This window comes from Drosophila bipectinata, chromosome 2L, assembly GCF_030179905.1.
Source record: "Drosophila bipectinata strain 14024-0381.07 chromosome 2L, DbipHiC1v2, whole genome shotgun sequence".
Lineage (NCBI taxonomy): Eukaryota > Metazoa > Arthropoda > Insecta > Diptera > Drosophilidae > Drosophila > Drosophila bipectinata.
In genome coordinates, this window is record NC_091736.1 from 22,103,185 (window position 1) to 22,121,273 (window position 18,089).

At 38.3% G+C, this 18,089-nt stretch overlaps 1 protein-coding gene across 2 annotated transcripts in view; it reads right to left on the reverse strand.

The window, feature by feature from the left end:
• Window positions 1-13,419, reverse strand: part of kek3 (kekkon 3) — a 40,786-nt gene extending 27,367 nt beyond the window's left edge. Inside the window, exons 1-2 of one of the 2 annotated variants that reach the window (XM_017243986.3) lie at window positions 13,344-13,419; window positions 11,455-11,905 (exon numbers count right to left, since the gene is read on the reverse strand). The gene's annotated coding sequence lies outside the window, so the exon portion shown is untranslated. Of the gene's footprint in view, window positions 1-11,454; window positions 11,906-13,340 lie in introns of both variants that reach the window. The other variant, XM_017243984.3, reaches the window with a different exon arrangement.
• Window positions 13,420-18,089: the final 4,670 nt, after the last annotated feature.

Below are 18,089 nucleotides of genomic sequence, written 5' to 3' on the forward strand. Positions count from 1 at the left end.
ACTAGTTCGCGTAGAAACAGACAGACAGACGGACAGACGGACATGCTCATATCAACTCAGGAGGTGATCCTGATTAAGAATATATATACTTTATAGGGTCGGAGATGTCTCCTTCACTGCGTTGCACACTTTTGGACAAAATTATAATACCCTCTGCAAGGGTATAAAAAGAAGTCAATCAAATCACAAAATCGTCCAGCTTCCGCCTCTGTTATTGAAAAGGGTACTACCGCCCCCATTCAAGTATCAAGCCAGGCGCAATGAATTGACAATCGGATCGTTAACAGCGTTTCTTTCTCTCGATTCTTTTTCCCACACAATTGGCTCTGCATCCATTAGCGAAAAGTCTGTATGTACGAAAATTGTTTAACATAGGACTAGACTTATGAATTAATAGGCCCACACAAACAAAAACATGCGCGCATCCATAAAAACCACAGGAAAGGCCTGAAGGGGCAGTTGCTGAAGTAAACAATCTGAAGTGTAAAAAAAATAACGAACGAAAATAAACAAGAAATATGCAGCAGTCGCAATAACAATAAATACAACAAATGTCTTATTTTGTTTTGGATTTCTTGCCAGCGGCAGAAATGGGCTGAAATTAAGTTGCCGCCTGCAGCGATGTAACACACGCAAAGACTGATACACCCACAACCAACCAATGTCGTCCTCTATCCCGAAAAGGCCCACATACCCGCATAACAAAAAACAAGAACAACATAATAAGAGGTACAACAAACACAAAAGCGAAAACACCAAAAGCAGCAGCCACACGAAGGGAATGAAAAGAATGTTTATCTGATTTAAACGTTGGCAACAGTTGGCAACATTTCCCCGCATTGCCACCCCCTAGCCGCCATTGCCTTTTCCCTTGCCCCATCCTGGGGCAACCTTTTGCGTGTCTTTGACTTCCACCCGGTTGCTTGCGAGACCCCGCAAAAACTTATGTTTTTCGACTTCCCCTTCATTTGCACTTCTGGCAGAAACTTTAATATTAATCAACCGACCCGCTTGCTCAGCTAAAATAGACCATCTTACACAATAAGAAATAGTACCTACTGTAAAAGAACTTACAAGAAATAATAAGCTCAATGCAATCTGGTTATTAAATTAGCTAAATTTTTTCCAAGCCGATCTTAAAAGATGATGGATCTATGGATAATTCGCGTAAAATATAATCTTTGATTATCGACATCGATATTTTTAGTACTTCTATACTTCTATAGTAGCCTTACACTTCCCTAACTCACTACACAATTCGCAATGTGTAGGGTTCCCACGGTGTCCTGTGGTGTTTGTCTAAGACCGTTCTATTGACTCCCCTCTCGAGAAAAACTGTTTTGTGCGGTTGCAGTCGCCAAACGTCAAAAGTTCTTAGTTAAATTCGTTTTCGTTTTTCGCACAACTTTCCCCAAGTGGCTCATTGTGGTTCCTTGGTTCCTGGTGCTGTGAAATGCTGACCCACCAACAGGAAGCCATGGCTGAGAACTGTCATGGTGGTTCAAGGAGAGATGGAAGATAACCAAAGCGACACTTGCTTACTTTTGACAAAGACACGCAGCCCAAACCAGCAAAGAACCAGCAAAACTTCAGCTATATCCAAGGCTAGGGCAATCGTGCAATGCTTCTGCGGTATCCGACCTCCTTAGAAACGGGGCCTGAACTAAACCCAAGACATGCAAAAACTTTTCAGATGTGGCGGGCGAATCGCAAATGATTAAGTACGTGGCAAGCTATAATTCAACAAGACAACATTGCAGCGATAGATGCCAAGAGGGACCTGCTGACAGTAGCGAAGCTTACAGGGCTTGCGGGGATGTTTTTCCCCTAATGATACAATTGCAAATGACATGGAAAACGGTGCAATCTCCCCCACTGGCGAAGTGCGAATAAGATGGCGAATGGATTTTGGCAGTACTAGTTTTGATTGAAGCGGATTGAATTTAATGCGACAATCAGCCGGACTTGAAGAGGGTTTGGTTGCTGCGCGAAGTCGAGGCTCTTGAATACTAGAACTCCAGAGTCAAGCTGCGGCTTTCAGCAATTAGTCTACAATAGTCAGACTGAGAGAAGCGCCCTTCCATAAAAGTCAGGCAGTGTTGATTAGGTTTCGCAACAAAAAAAACTTTTCGGATCTGTCAAATATTTTTGAAAAGTGCAAGTGCTATAAAGTTTTAACAATCTAGATAATACAAAAAAATGTGTTAAGGTAATTTTAACACAATATAACCAATCAGATTTAATAATTTTAAGAAAAATTTTGATTTTTTCTAATCCTAAAACAAAGTAAATTGTAAAATTATTTGAATGCCTTCGGATTTTCCAGCGACAGAAGCACCTCCGTGGTGCTGGATGCTTAGCTTTTCAACAGAAAACCAGACAGACAACTTCGTTGTAGCAGAAGAGAAATTAATACGCATCTTCTTCTTGGCACGCTTTATCACGTCACTCTACTCCGCTTCTGTTATGAAATTGGATCTCTTTCCGGCAAGATTCCCTTATTTTTGTTGTCACTTGTTTATTTTGCCTGGATGCTTAGGGCTTGGGTTTTAGTTTTCTGTTTTTTCTTTGTTGGACCAAAACTTTGCACTTAGCTATTTCATTTGGTGCTGGAGCATTTGACACAGTTACACTTACAGTTTCTGTTGCGTTATGGCACGCCCAGCTCGCCGCCCCTAACGCTTTACGGCCACCTCGAAGACCAGGCGCACATTTTCGGTAGCCAGTTTGCAAGTGATTTACGGCAGGCTGCCTTTCTAACTGGCTAGCGAAAACACGAGGTATACTTAATATTCCCTTATGCTAGGGCAAGCAAGCATTTTCGCAAATTTTAAAATGGCTCCCACGACGAGAAGGGAAGAAAATGAGTTGCAAGAAATGACACGCCCCAGCTAAAAATTTAATTAATATGCACATTTGTTTGTCCTTGACAGCGTTTTATATTTTTTACTTAATTGGGATAGCCGAGCTGCAAATTGTAAATGATGAACACACGCCATGTTGGGAACGCAGGATGTAGGATACCCCTTGAAGCACTCTTAAAACACACAGGCGTTCATTTATTTCATGCACTTACAAATGCGGTTAGATAGGGAAATTTACGATGTTGGAAGGACCCGAGATGTTGACACAGAAACTGAGGCACGCACGACAAGCATGAATTAGTCGGACAATAATTGTATGAATGTTACTCAGAGCATGGTTAGTCATGGTTAGACGACGTTCTTGATGACGTTCTAAATGAAAATGACACAACCGGAGAAGATTAGCAGAAGGTAGCTCGACTACGCAGGAAGAACGTGTCGTTGGTCCATTTGCGTGAGATTTAATAAAGCTGGTGGTCAACCTGGTGGTCAACCTGGCTGGCAAGTGAACCAAATACCAAATTAACAGACTACACGGGAGAGGTGTTAGTAAGAAAAAATACATTCTTTTAGTATTTATATTACCCGAGTGTATATATGCTACTATCGCTTTTTCCCAGTTCCTCTTACTTTAATTTTAATCACACTAGGAATATAAAATTCATCCCAAACAAATCTCAGGAACATAAAAAATTTAAAAACAAAAAACTAAATCCAAAGAAATAATTCTTTTAAAACTTTTGCACAGACTTACTCTAATTTTGAGTAAAAGCCAGTCTAAGAGAATTAAGACACTTGAACCAACCAATCTCCCAAATAAGTATTCAATTAAATTGTTATCCCCTACACCAACTTTCTAGGGGCCATCCATTAAGGACTCAATTCCCTCATCTGTGCAAAAACATTTCCGTATTCGGTATTCTGGACTCCCCATTTATATTGCATGCCACAAACTTTGCATTTCAAAGCAAGGGTCTGCTGGTGTTATATTTCTGGCGGAAATTGGAAGCAGCATAAAACCGTAGAGTCCTTCGGTACGTGCTGTAAAATCTGCCAACTTGCCGCTATTTTTCACTGGTTTCTCATCCGACCCTGACGTCCCATCCGCATCTGTTTATGGGGAGGTAGAGTGAACGCAATTATGGGGGATTGGCATTACCCGGAGTGCCACAGGATCAGCCAAACTAATATCCATTTCGACTTGTCCCCTGTCCAACTGTCCAAAACAAAACGCATTAAGGCGGAAGTGCATTTCGAGTTTATTTTGCAGTTTGCATTTCACATTTGTGAGCGGAGTCATGCACGTATTCATATTTACCTAAATAACTACTCTGAAAAAGAGCGAGGCTTGGGGAGGACATTCTCCTGTTGTCCTTTTTATGATGGGCATACAAATTCTGTGCCAAAACAGATTTTGCTTACAAATGAACGAGCAGGGGAAAAAGTACAGAAGCAACGCATTGTTCCTTTTGCAGGGACAAGAAATGGGTAAGCATGAAGGGCGTAGACGAAGGACGAAGGATGACGGGGGTCATAAGCCAGGGCATAGACAAGCTCACAACGATGTGCGAGTGCAGCATGTCTCTACAGTGGCATAAGGATTTGTTTTGCCTGCTCCAGATGATGAGGACGATGATGAGGACGATGGGCCTGCATCTCCGTCTCCCAACTTATGTGCAGTCACGGTCTGTCTACTTTCCGTCTGTATCCCTTTTTATATACCCTCGCAGTGGCTATTATAACTCTGGTCAAAAGTGTGCAATGCAGTGAAGGAGCCATTTCCGACCCTACAAAGTATATATGTTCTTGATCAGGATCACCTACTGAGTGGATATAAGTATGTCCGTCTGTCTGTTTTTACGCAAACTTGTCTCTCAGTTTTAAAGCTATCGACTTGAAACTTTAGCTTTTATAAGTCGGAACAGGCGGGATAAGCCGACTATATCCTATAGCTGCCATATAACTTATTTTTTGGAAACGCCACCTTTGGGGTTTTTTAACTTAGAGAGCTGACTGACTATATCGATAAGGATCGGCTGACTATATTCTATAATTGGCATACAACTGAACAATCGAAAATGATCCAACTTTCGTGTTTTTGAAGATAGAATTTTTGGAATTTAATACAGATACTATTTTTAAATCAGTTGATCCCACATACCAAGTTTTCTAAGGATCGGCCGACTATATCTTACAGCTGCCATATAACTGAACGATCAGAAATAGTATTTGGTAAAAATAACAACTTTGCTATTTTTGAAGATAGAAGCTTGCGACTTTTTCTTAGATTTTGTATTGTACTAAATTGGTAAATTGGGTTTATTATGATATTCCTATATGGATATCCGATGTTTGCGATTTATCCGGTTTTAAATTCAAGGGTATATCAACTTCGGCTCCGCCCGAAGTTAGCTTTTCTTTCTTGCTTTCTCCTGCGTCAGGTTGTCTCCCTCAGTGTCGCCATCTCTGTCACTGTCGCATCTGGCGTGCCTCGACAAAAGGACATGGGGCATGCATAAGTGGCTGCCTCACAAAACTTGTTATTTGTATTTACTTTTGATTGTTGCAGTAGCATTTTGTTTCCCATTTTTCTCAACAGACAAGTGTCAACACACAAATTGCACTTTACTTTAACTTTTATCTACGACTCGGCTTCCAAAACAATTAAATGCCTCATCTCTCTCAAACCAATCCACTGCTTTCCGCGCGCAATTCCCAACTCCTTTAGGATCCTGCATTTTTTATTGGGCAACTGTCAAGTTTTGCCCTTTAAAATTTGCATTCTGCCTCCTCATGGCTGTGCTTTCGGGGTTTTCGCTGTTTGTCCATTGATGTCACGCGTTGCGAAATGAACTGTCAAATGGAGAAATCGAAGTCAGCCGAAACGAGGCCGTCACTGTCTGAATAATGCCTTAATGGGCTCCTTCCATTATCATGTCATACTGTGTGGGAGGAACGGGATATGTAGGTTCTGAAACACTACACCATCGGTTACAAAGAGCCAGCTAATCTTTAAAATCTAACAAACTAATTTGTAAGACTTTTTTTTTAAATTTTTATTTTTTAATTTTTTGTATTCGATATTTGTTTACTGTGGGTTTTGGGTTTTTTCAGGATTTACACTTAGAAACTCTTCCCTCCCTAAGAAAAGGGAGGGAGTATAAAACCCCCTGCTTCTCGTCGGCTGGTTAGCCACAAATAGCATTTTGAGTCTATTTCAGTGTAATTTTCCACTTAAACGGGTTTTTCTCTTGCAGTCGGGTGCTGGGGACTGCCTTTGGAAAATGCTCCGGCAAGAAGTCATCCGCTGGTTTTGCGTCTGGCAGCCGCCAAAAAATGGCAAGTTGAGATGAAAATTATTGGTTCTCCCTCCGATCTATTTGCTGCCGAAAATGGGTTTTAAAAGGCAGGGCGAGAACGGGGGAATCTATCGACGGGCCCAAGTGAGCGCTTTTTCCAGGGTGCCCCGTAATTTTCCCTCGAGTCCCCTTCTACTGTCCATTTTGGTTGTGCGAAGGCAACTGTCTCCACCTCCGGCTCCAAAGTTTCTCCATCTGCCCCCTTTCAGCCAACTTCAAAGAAAGCAGCGTGCAATGAAATTGACACCCGCAGCGCCGACTCCATTGGAATGAAACTATGGATGGGTAAAAAATAAATGTGTAACGAAATGGAAGCACCCTCCCAGCACCCTCTTCCTCCTCGGTCATTTTCCTTGGCAATAAAACCATTTTAATGAGATTCGAGCTTTAAAATTCGCGCTTTATTTACGAGAGTGTTGTCCAGGGAAGTGGAACAGAGAATACAGAGAAAGGGGAAAAGGGGCGTGTTTCCACAAAATAGATTGGCTTAGAAGTAGAAAAGGTGTTTCAACTTTATGGGTTGTTCAGACCTCGCGCAAAAGTATTTGTATCATTGCCGTTAACAATACTTTGAATATGTATTAATATTCTTGATTACAGATGATTGATTTATTACACCATATTCGAACTTACATGTACTTTAAATACTTACTTACTTTTTTCTTCCTTTCTCCTAATTTTTATTACTTGAAATTTATTTGAATATTGAGCTTCTCCTAAATGACAAGATATTTTAATGATCACTTATGGTTTTGCTCCCTAAATCCCTAACCCACAAACACACATTATTTTGACTTAGAGTTGCGAAAAAAATAGCACCCCTGTTGTCAAAATTGAAACATACTTGAACTGCGTGAGTATTGCCATGCCGAATCCTATACCTCCATCTCTTATAGTCTCTGAGATCCACGCGGTCATACGGACGGACGGGCAGACGGTCATGGCTATATCAACTCGGCTTTTGATTCTGATCAAGAATATATATACTTTATGGAGTCGGAGATAATTATTCTCTATGTTACATAAATTCGCACGACTACAATATACCCTATTACTCTACGAGTACCGGGTATAAAAAGGTATTTGAGTATAAGTGAGACTGTTTTTGATTCGCGGAAATACTCAGCAATATAATAATATTTAATATTTAACATTTTTTTTCGCCCAAATCAAAATGTGCCGAAGTGGTGCTATTTTTTTTTTGCAACTGTATATTACATATAAATTTTAGTTGATTTAATTGATTTGCGTGAATAATGCATACGACTTGTAGTTAGAGTCAGACTTCTGGGAGAACTTTTCCGACCGAACCAGCTTTCTAAATAAGCCACTTAGATGGAGTTGGGCAATATTTTCACAACTTTGTTAGGACGATTTTAGAATAATTTGATGGCTAGCGAAAAAAAAATAAGCTGCAAAGACTTCTGAGATTGAGGGTAAGGTTTACGCAGTTAATATAAAAAACCATTTACAACGCAAATATTTGTTCTACTTTAGAGGGTCAGTTAGGAGTGAGGGCAGATCTGAATTTCAAGAGCCCATCTCGAGCAATTTTTCACACTTAACATATTTTGAATTTTGGCAGCTGGACGTGAGCGACGCCAGATGAAAGATGAGTCTCTTGTGCAAAGTCAGGCTGCAAAGTCTGAAGAAGGCGCCGGGAAATTTTTTTTCCATGAGCTGAAGTATGACTTACACAGTATAGCATATGCATATGCATTGTATGGCACACCCTCCATCTTTAGTTGCTTGCCGTCCCTGTTCGCTTTGACTTTGAGTGGGGCAACCATGAAAAATTAAAAAGGGATTTCCAAGCGGCAGCTGAAAAGCATTTTCAATGCTCGTTGGAACAACTTTTTCCACTCGCTTGCCTGTCAGCATTTTCTTTTCGATTTTTTGCTAAACAAAAACGTTGATATATGTGAACGTGGGACAAGGCTTGAGTTCGAGTGGAATGCTGATGGAAAATCTTTTGGCGGATGTGGCCGGATTTGGAATAGCCAGCTAAGCATGTGGCTGCATTTAATTACGGGGATTTCCCCATCTGCCAACCACTGACGAGCGGATGCGAAATCTAATTGAGCTGAGAGAAAGTGAATTTTCCTCGCCAATATTCTGCGGTGAAAGCACTTTCTTTCACCACTAGTTTTTGGGGTATGTGGATGAGTCGCATAAACACTTATAGCACAGGCCATCAATTTCCAATTTTTTGTTTCCTCAACAAATAATTTCATCTGCATCATAATCTTAAGGCTTATGTATATCCACTAAACCAAAGTCCGGAACAAACAAACTAGCTTCCATCACCAACTGTTTCTGCGGTAAACTTAAGAAAAAAAAATTGATGAAGATTTGCCATATATTAAATTATGTAGGCAGTGCATTTGAGTTTTTTGGCAGCTGGACCATCATTGTTTTTAGTACATATAATTTTTAAAATGTGTGTATACCCCCTAAAATTAAAAAAATCGCATCTAGCCGTTGAAATGCGAATTTTCAGTCCAAGTTGAAATCCCTGATTTTATAAATTTTTTTGTGCTTCTATGATTTTTTCCCAATAATTTTTCTATGGAAGAATTTTTATACCCGGTACTCTAATTTTTCCCGAATTGTGTAATTTTATGCCCGAACCATTTTTAAATAAAACCATTAAATAGGTCTTTGCACATGTCCATTATAATCTTATAATGGTTTGATTGATTATAATCAACATTACATATTACATTTCAAAACTCTGAAACTCTGTCTTTAAATTTGTTGCCGCAATACACTGTATTGTGTATTGAAAGTGTATTGCAAATTATTAAAGAAATCTATAAGCCATCTAAAATCGAAAAATTTTAAAAATTTTTTTGTTATTATTTAATTTTTTAAATTTTCTTTGTAGGTTTGTTGTTTTAAAAATCGAGAAGATTTTTTATATTAATAATCAAAATTCGGCACCGCAAAATATTTTAATCAAATATGCAACCGGAAGCAGCATGAAGTTTTAGTAAAAATTTTATTTCTCTTTTTAGTAATGTTTCGAACAACAAATAGTCTTTTTCATCTTAAATTCTCTACTAGCATTTATAATACTGAATACCAGCATTTACCAAAAATATATTGACTTTCACTTAGAGGCCAGTATAAAACAAGGTGAAATAAACTGTGTATTAATAAAATAAGGAAGGATAAAAGAACTAGATTGATCTTTGATCAAAAAATGTATAAAAATTTAATAAAAAATAATTTTTAGGGACCGTAAATAATGATTATTGTCGCTATTTTTATACCCTTGCAGAGGGTATTATAATTTTGGTCAAAAGTGTGCAACTCAGTGAAGGAGACATCTCCGACCCCATAAAGTATATATATTCTAGATCAAGATCACCTCCTGAGTTGATATGAGCATGTCCGTCTGTCCGTCTGTCTGTCCGTCTGTCTGTTTCTACACGAACTAGTCTCTCAGTTTGAAAGCTATCGTCTTGACACTTTGCACACACCCTTCTTTCTTTTGCACGCAGTATATAAGTCGGAACGGCCCGGATCGGCCGACTATGTCCTATAGCTGCCATATAACTGATTGATCGGAAATGGTATAACTTTGGTGTTTTTAAAGTTAGAAATTTTAGGTTCAAATTTTAGGTGAGAGCTATTTCTGGCAAAATAATACGACATGCCAAATTTCGTAAGGATCGGCCGACTATGTCCTATAGCTGCCATATAACTGAACGATCGGAAATGACCAAACTTTCGTGTTTTTGAAAATAGAAAACTGGAACTTGGTTCAGATTATATTTCTGGTCAGTTGATTCGACCTACCAAATTTCATTAGGATCGGCCGACTATATCTTATAGCTGCCATATAACTGAACGATCGGAAATGGTAAAATGGTAAAAATATATCAACTTTCGTATTTTTGAAAATAGAAGTTTGGGAATTTTTTTTAGATTTGGATTATATAAAATTGGATTATATATTCCCATAAGGATCGGCCAACTATATCCGATGTTTGCGATATATATCCGGTTTTAACTGCAAGGGTATACATATAAACTTCGGCTCCGCTCGAAGTTAGCTTTCCTTTATTGTTAAATGAATAAATCAATCACTTCGAATCAACATATGTAGAACAAGCATGACTAGCACGTTTTTATCTTTTAAGGATTCACTATGAATATCCTTGACGATTTTTAATTTTTAATTGTTATATTTATTCTTCTATTGTTAAACATTATTTTTGAGCAAAAAAAATAAAAATCACGAATAATCATTATTTTTGAGTACTTTTGAAGAGACCTAGTAGGAATTGTTCATTAGGTATAGTATAAATTAAAGTATAAATCAAATTAAAGATCTATTTTTTTCAAAAGCAACAACATTTAACTATTAAAAAACGTCTAAAATTTTAAAATCGGTTTAAAATTACACGCTTAGGAATTTTTAGGAGCAAAAAAGTACCGAAAAACCGTTTTTTCTAAATAAATCAAGATTTTGAGGGTGTTAGAAAAATTTCAAACACGGTTTTATACTATACTCGACCTTATGAACAATTCCTACTATGTATCTTCAAAAGTTCCTTCAATTTTTCTTTTTTTGTCGCACTGTGTTATTAATCTTGATTTAAAAAATTAAAAATCGATAAGTAATCATTACAAAGTAATTTTTAAAATATTACTTATAATGATTACGGTCCCTGATAATTTTTTTAAGTCAAAAATAGTATATATTTTATTTAAAACTTAAATGTGACCTTTTAAAGTAAAAAGCTAAAACATTGGCACAATCATAAGTTGTATTTTAGTTAAAAACTTGTATTTAGTAAAAAGTTCAAAGTTAGAGTTATAAACCAGTTTAGTTGGGTTTAATGTCACTAATGCTCAGACATTAATTCTAAAACTGGAGGCAACTTAGAGAGAATTTAAAATCTTCTGCAGTTTAATAAAGCGGAAGAACCCCGAGAATTGAATTTCAAATTTGACGTCTCTAAAAGCCTAATCCTCTTGTTTTATTGTCGAAACTATCTTTCGTCCGTTTGGCTAACAACCCATTTGAAGTTGGGATAGGTCGTGTGTTGCCAAGCCAAGCAGTGAAGAGCAACGGAAGGTGCAGGCTCTATTAAATTTTTCTGCTCGATTCACCGGGCAAGGGTGACCAAGGACATCCACTTGGCGCCCGGCCCCCGGCCCCCGGCCCCCGGCAGAAAGCTCTAAATAAAATAAAAATAAAATAAAAAGCCAGGGCTTACCTAGTTCAGTAATAAAAATTCGTTGTACACGGTAGTTGGCAACTCGTAAAAGTGTTGCGAATGTTGATGGGGTTTTTGTATTTTCGGTTTTGTTTTTTTTAGCATCAAATGCTTTGGCAAACTTTTAACTCAATTTTTGTTGGCGATTTGTTGTTTGTTACTTTTGTATTAGCCATAGACAAGTATGGTTGCCGTACTAGCCGAGTGACTACCCCGTCTGCCGTTGACGATGTTGGCGCTGCCGTTTTTGTTGCAACACTTTATGCCATCGCTGTGGATATTGCTGCTTTTGCTGTCATTCTTTGTATTTTAAGAGAGTTTTAAAACGTTTTAGGCTTATTGTTTCAGTCACTTGTCATGGAATGAGTAAACTATTTTGGGTTTGCGTTTTTCCTGCCCTTTTTGGCAAATGTAAACAAATGTATCTGCTGGTTGCGGGCCAATGTTGCTCCTGTTTCCGATAAATTTTTGATGGGCATTTGGAAAATAAAAAGGAAAAACAATACAAAATTGAAATTTTTTTTTTGGTTGCGGAATTTATTTCTTTTTAGCTACTGATGATGACGGGAATGGCAGCCCATATGCCGAAAGATTTATGACCTTGTAGAATTGCAGGCAGGAGCCCCTTCCTGTTCCCCCGTTGCCACATTCCCACCTTAGCTTCTCCCCTGAGCGCCATGAGTTATGCTATGAAATTAATTTTTTTTTTTTTCATGTCATGGTATGGAACACATGAGCATTCGTGAGTTCGTCGACAGCCATCTCTTATTGTTATAAATGGGGAATAACAGAATTGTTAATTTATGAAAAAAAGCAACTATATTAAAGCAGCACAAGTGCGAATTCCGGGGGCGCTGTCGACACCTTGCGATTGCAAAGAATCCCACGGCTTAAACCATTGTCTTTGACTCCGGACTTTTTTCTCCTTCCAATGGCCCATTGTCCTTACCCACATTTGTAGAATTTATTAGTCTGTGTTTTAAAAAATTTCATACGAGACACGTTTTAGACATTTTCCTTTGACTTGTTTCTTTTTTGTTCAAATTATTATTAGAAAGGATCCTTTCCCATTTTTTCATTTGCTGTTTTCAGCTGCAGCAGTAAATTGTAATGCACCACAAGATTTTTTGGCCCACAATAACGCAGGACCGGAAAACGAGCGGGAAAATGCATTTCAACATTAAGGTTTCTAAAACAATTGGTAAAAAAAAAAAAAATTTCAAAAATTATCTGATCAATCAAAGCAGCAACCCTTTTTCCATTCATACGTGACATTCACTGACTATGGAGGCCAATAGTAGAAATTACGCTATCATCAATAGATACCCTGAACATCTCCAAAAACTAATCCCAAAGGCGACCTCCAATATCCACCTACTCCGCGGAGCCGAACACATTGCTTCCTATCAGACGCACGATTTTAAGCTTCCATCAAACGATACGCACAATGAAGCCAGCATAGAGACATTTGAACAGTCTTCCCACCTCCCAGCCCGACACTTCCGATTGCTGGTGTTTTTTTTTTTTTTGTTTCTGGGTCCTTTTTCAGGCGACACATCAATTTGTTATTTGTACATAAAATTGCCTTTGCCGGCCTCTCCTTTATTTTTCGTCCACCAGAAAAATGCAAATTTGTCAAATTGATTTAAAGCCGGGCCTTGATGTCGGGCCAATTTAAATGCCAAAAATTAATTACACATGCTCTCACACATGCCAGCTCGCATGATGGTTTTTTTGGGGGTTTGCTTTTGGTTTTGCGTCTTGTGTGGAGGCTGTACTTGACACTCTGTTTTGTTAGCACTGCTAGCCCGATCTGAGGAATATCACCGTCACTATCACAGTCCGAACGGCTGTGACTCACGCATTTTGCACTCGCTTCGTCTCACCACCTAAGATGTTAACATGCAGTTTCAGTTGGCAGCTTGTCGAGTATCCGCACGGTTGGCCCGCCGCAAAACGAACAACGCTGCGCTCCCGAGTGAACTAACTGGCAGCCGCCAGTTCCTCCAGAAAGTGACCCGATCTGGTTTCCGTCGCGGGCCGAAGTTTTATCTCGAATCAAAGCCGAAAGGCGATACGAAGCACGAATTGAGAGAGAGTGGCTGAGGAAAAGCAACGCAGACGCAGAACAGAGCCGGCATTTGTTGGTGTATGGTGTGTTGGTGAAACTTTCAAAGAGCCTGTACTTCACCACACGTTTCTTATCAGTTCCTGTGAGAGTGCGTGAGTGTGCTCAGGACAATTCTTATCGGCCTCCAGACTGTAGCTGTAGTACCACCCCCACACCCCTCTGGCCTACGCCTGTTGGCGTAGGGTTGCTGGCTGTCTCGTTTTTCGGCCGACAAATGTGGGCAGGCGTCTGGCAGAAACGTGCCACAATTTCGAGCTAACGACGACACCAACGGTTTTTCTTGCCAACAAGCCAATAGATAAGCAATCCCAAATCAGTCAAATGGATTGATTCTAGAATCTACACCCCATCTAGGCAGTCATTTTTATTTAATACTCGTTTTAATGTCAATCTGTGATGATTTAATTATGATATATATGTATATGATATATAGATAATCATTATTATGTTTACATATTACTCCACAGCAGCTCTATCGTTTGGATAGGTCAAGCTTCAAAGCTTACCCGTCGGTCCTCTGGCCTTATACCCGTCCCATTAAAAAAAACAAAAAATTCCCTTGGAATGATGTATGACAATGTATGTATTGTTTATGTTATTTATTTAAACAGAGGCTTCCTATATTTGAAATGAAAAATTTTTCCAATTCGATTTAATGAAATTATAGTAGATTAAGAAAATTTTTTTTTATGGATTTTACCGGGGTTATTTCTTACCATGCCTAAGAACAGAAGAAAGTTGCAGGATACGAAAACCTTTGAAGAGTAAAGTAGAACATTAGGTCCCATATGTCCCATATTTCTGTCCCGGCCAATGATTTATAGAAGTTTTCAAAACTGTTTTTTCATAAAGCCAAACCAATCTATTTTATAGACCAGTTTAAATATAAAACAAGAAAGCAAAGCTAACTTCGGGCGGAGCCGAAGTTGATATACCCTTGCAGCTAAAACCGGATATATATTGCAAACATCGGATATAGTTGGCCAATCCTTATGATTACATCATAATAAAACCAATCAATTACAATAAAAAATCGAAAAAAAGTCCCAAGCTTCTATCTTCAAAAATACAAAAGTTGATATTTCTACCAAATACCATTTCCGATCGTTCAGTTATATGGCAGCTATAGGATATAGTCGGCCGATCCTAATGAAATTTTGTAGGTCGGATTAACTGACCAAAAATAGAATGTGTACCAAGTTCTAGCTTTCTATCTTCAAAAACACGAAAGTTGGGTCATTTCCGATCGTTCAGTTATATGGCAGCTATAAGATATAGTCGGCCGATCCATATGAAATTTGGCATGTCATATTATTTTGCCAAAAATAGCTCTCATGTCAATTTTTAGCCCTCTAACTCTAAAAACACCAAAGTTATACCATTTCCGATCTATCAGTTATATGGCAGCTATAGGATATAGTCGGCCGATCCGGGCCGTTCCGACTTATATACTGCGTGCAAAGGAAAGAAGGGTGTGTGCAAAGTTTCAAGTCGATAGCTTTAAAACTGAGAGACTAGTTTGCGTAGAAACAGACAGACGGACAGACGGACAGACGGACAGACGGACATGCTCATATCAACTCAGGAGGTGATCCTGATCAAGAATATATATACTTTATAGGGTCGGAGATGTCTCCTTCACTGCGTTGCACACTTTTGGACAAAATTATAATACCCTCTGCAAGGGTATAACAAGAAAGGAAAGCTAACTTCGGGCGGAGCCGAATTTGATATACCCTTGCAGTTAAAGCCGGATATATATCGGATATAGTTGGCCGATCCTTATTATTACATCATAATAAAACCAATTAATTACAATAAAAAATCTGAAAAAAATCCAAGCTTCTATTTTCAAAAATACGAAAGTTGATATTTCTACCAAATACCATTTCCGATCGTTCAGTTATATGGCAGCTATAAGATATAGTCGACCGATTGTTATGAAATTCAATTGGTCGGATTAATTGACCAAAAATAGCTCTCATGTAATATTTAATTTAATTTAATTTAATTTAATTAAATTTAACTCTCTAAATCGAAAAACATCAAAGTTATATCATTTCCGATCAATCAGTTAAATGGCAGCTGTAGGATATAGTCGGCCGATCCCGGTCGTTCCGACTTATATACTGCGTGCAAAGGAAAGAAGGGTGTGTGCAAAGTTTCAAGTCGATAGCTTTAAAACTGAGAGACTAGTTCGCGTAGAAACAGACAGACAGACGGACAGACGGACATGCTCATATCAACTCAGGAGGTGATCCTGATCAAGAATATATATACTTTACAAGGTCGGAGATGTCTCCTTCACTGCGTTGCACACTTTTGGACAAAATTTTAATACCCTCTGCAAGGGTATAAAAAGGGTTTCGGCATATATAATTGAAAGACAGCCGGTCTTTATGAACTGGCAGAGGGTATTTTAATTTTGATCATAATTGTGCAACGCAGTGAAGGAGACTACTCCGTCACTATGAAGTGTATACATTTTTGATCAGGATCGCCTCTTTTTTGTTTTTGTTTCCTCCACATATAATTCCTCCATGTATCAATTCTCCTGCTTTAACCTTTAGGCCCCTCTGACCAAAAGTCCAGAACAAACATCCATATATTAAATTATGTAGGCTGGGTTATAGCGTTGACCATTATTGTTTTTGGTACATTTTCTATCATTTTTTCAACGTACCACAACAATATTTCGCTCAAATAAATTGCAATTTTTAAACTCATGGCTTTCAAAAATGATATAAATATGTATACTAAAAACAATTTTATTAATCAACTTCTTCTCTTGTCTATATTTAACATCTTAATATTTTTTATTTTAATATTTATTTTAAATATATTTTTTTAATAATATTTTAGTATTTTCAAAGCCAATGTTTTTCAATTTTTGAGTGAAAAATATTTTTGTGGAGCAGGTGAAATTATGCGTGGAGATTTGTCTTATTTGTAAAGTAAAGTACATACAAGTAAAGTATATACAAATTCATAATCTAAAACCTATTGAAGTTCAAACAAATATCATCAAATTTAAAAATATTCTAAATTCAAAGGTTTTTTTTTTTAAATTTTCATTCACGTTTCGTTAAAAAAAATCGCAATTTAACCTGTTGAAGCTAGTTTCCATTTAACTAGAGAACTGGGATGAATAGCTGCACAGTTGCAGAACGAGTCCAACCAGTGGACCAACAATAGCCCCATCAAGATGCAACTGCACCGCGGGCGCCTTTCTGGCGCAAAGAGTGTCTTCCAAAGAGTGTTTTGTTTTTGGTTACTTCATTGCGGTTACAACAGAAACTGCGAAATGAATGAAATCCATTCCATTCCTCGCTTTCCCCGGGCAACGGGCAAATCAATGCAACGCCATGTCAGCTTGGTTTATTGGCTTCCATTTGGCCCGTTAAGGAGGCCAAACTAATTACCGTACATAATAAATCAGATCGCTGTCATAGTCTGCCATTAGCTTGACACCACCCCAGCCCTGCGGAATGGCAATTCCCGGCGAGCTCTTCTAGCATTTATGCAAATTGGCAGCACTGCCAGAGGAGAGTATCGGAGTATCGGACTTGCCTCGGCGCTTTCTGAATTATTAATTGCAGTTTGTTTGCCATTTTTCCAAGAAAAATTTCCCACAGCTTTAAAGCGAACAAGAAAGGAAAGCTAGCTTCGGGCGGAGCCGAAGTTGATATGCCCTTTCAGTTAAAATCGGATATCGGAAAATAAAGAATATAGTTGGCCTTTTTTTTAGAATTTCATAATAAAAAACAAGGAAAGCTTATATACCCTTGCAGTTAAAACCGGATACACATATATCGCAAGTACGGATATAGTTGGCCGATCCTTATGGGAATATGAATGTATAATCCAATTTATTACAATTCAAAATCTAAAAAAAGTCCTAAACTTCTATCTTCAAACATACCAAAGTTGGTATATTTACCAAAAACCATTTCCGATCGTTCAGTTATATGGCAGCTATAATATATAATCGGCCGTTCCGACTTATATACTGCGTGCAAAGGATAGAAGGTTGTGTTCAAGTCGATAGCTTTAAATTTGAGAGACTGCTTCTGTGGAAACAGGCAGACAGACTGACGGACATGCTTATATCAACTCAGGAGTTGATCCTGATGAAGAATATATACTACACTTTATAGGGTCGCAGTTTTCTCCTTCCCTGCGTTGCACACTTTTGACCAAAATTATAATACCCTCTGCAAGGGTATAATAATAGTCATGCACATGCTCGACTTCGAGGGGCTGGGTTTCATGCTTTGTTCTTTTCTGGGCAGTCCGGCAAGCGGGAAAGCGTGTTATTTATGCAAAATTAATTGATTTCTATTGAAAACGAAGAGCTAACAGAAAAGGCAATTGACACAATATCCTCGTGACAGCGACATAATGAAGGGTAATTTATAATTGTGGTCCGTAAGAGAACCACGTAGCGTGACTACTGATTAAGCCAAATTGCTACAAATTGTCTACCAATTATAAAGAGGAGAGG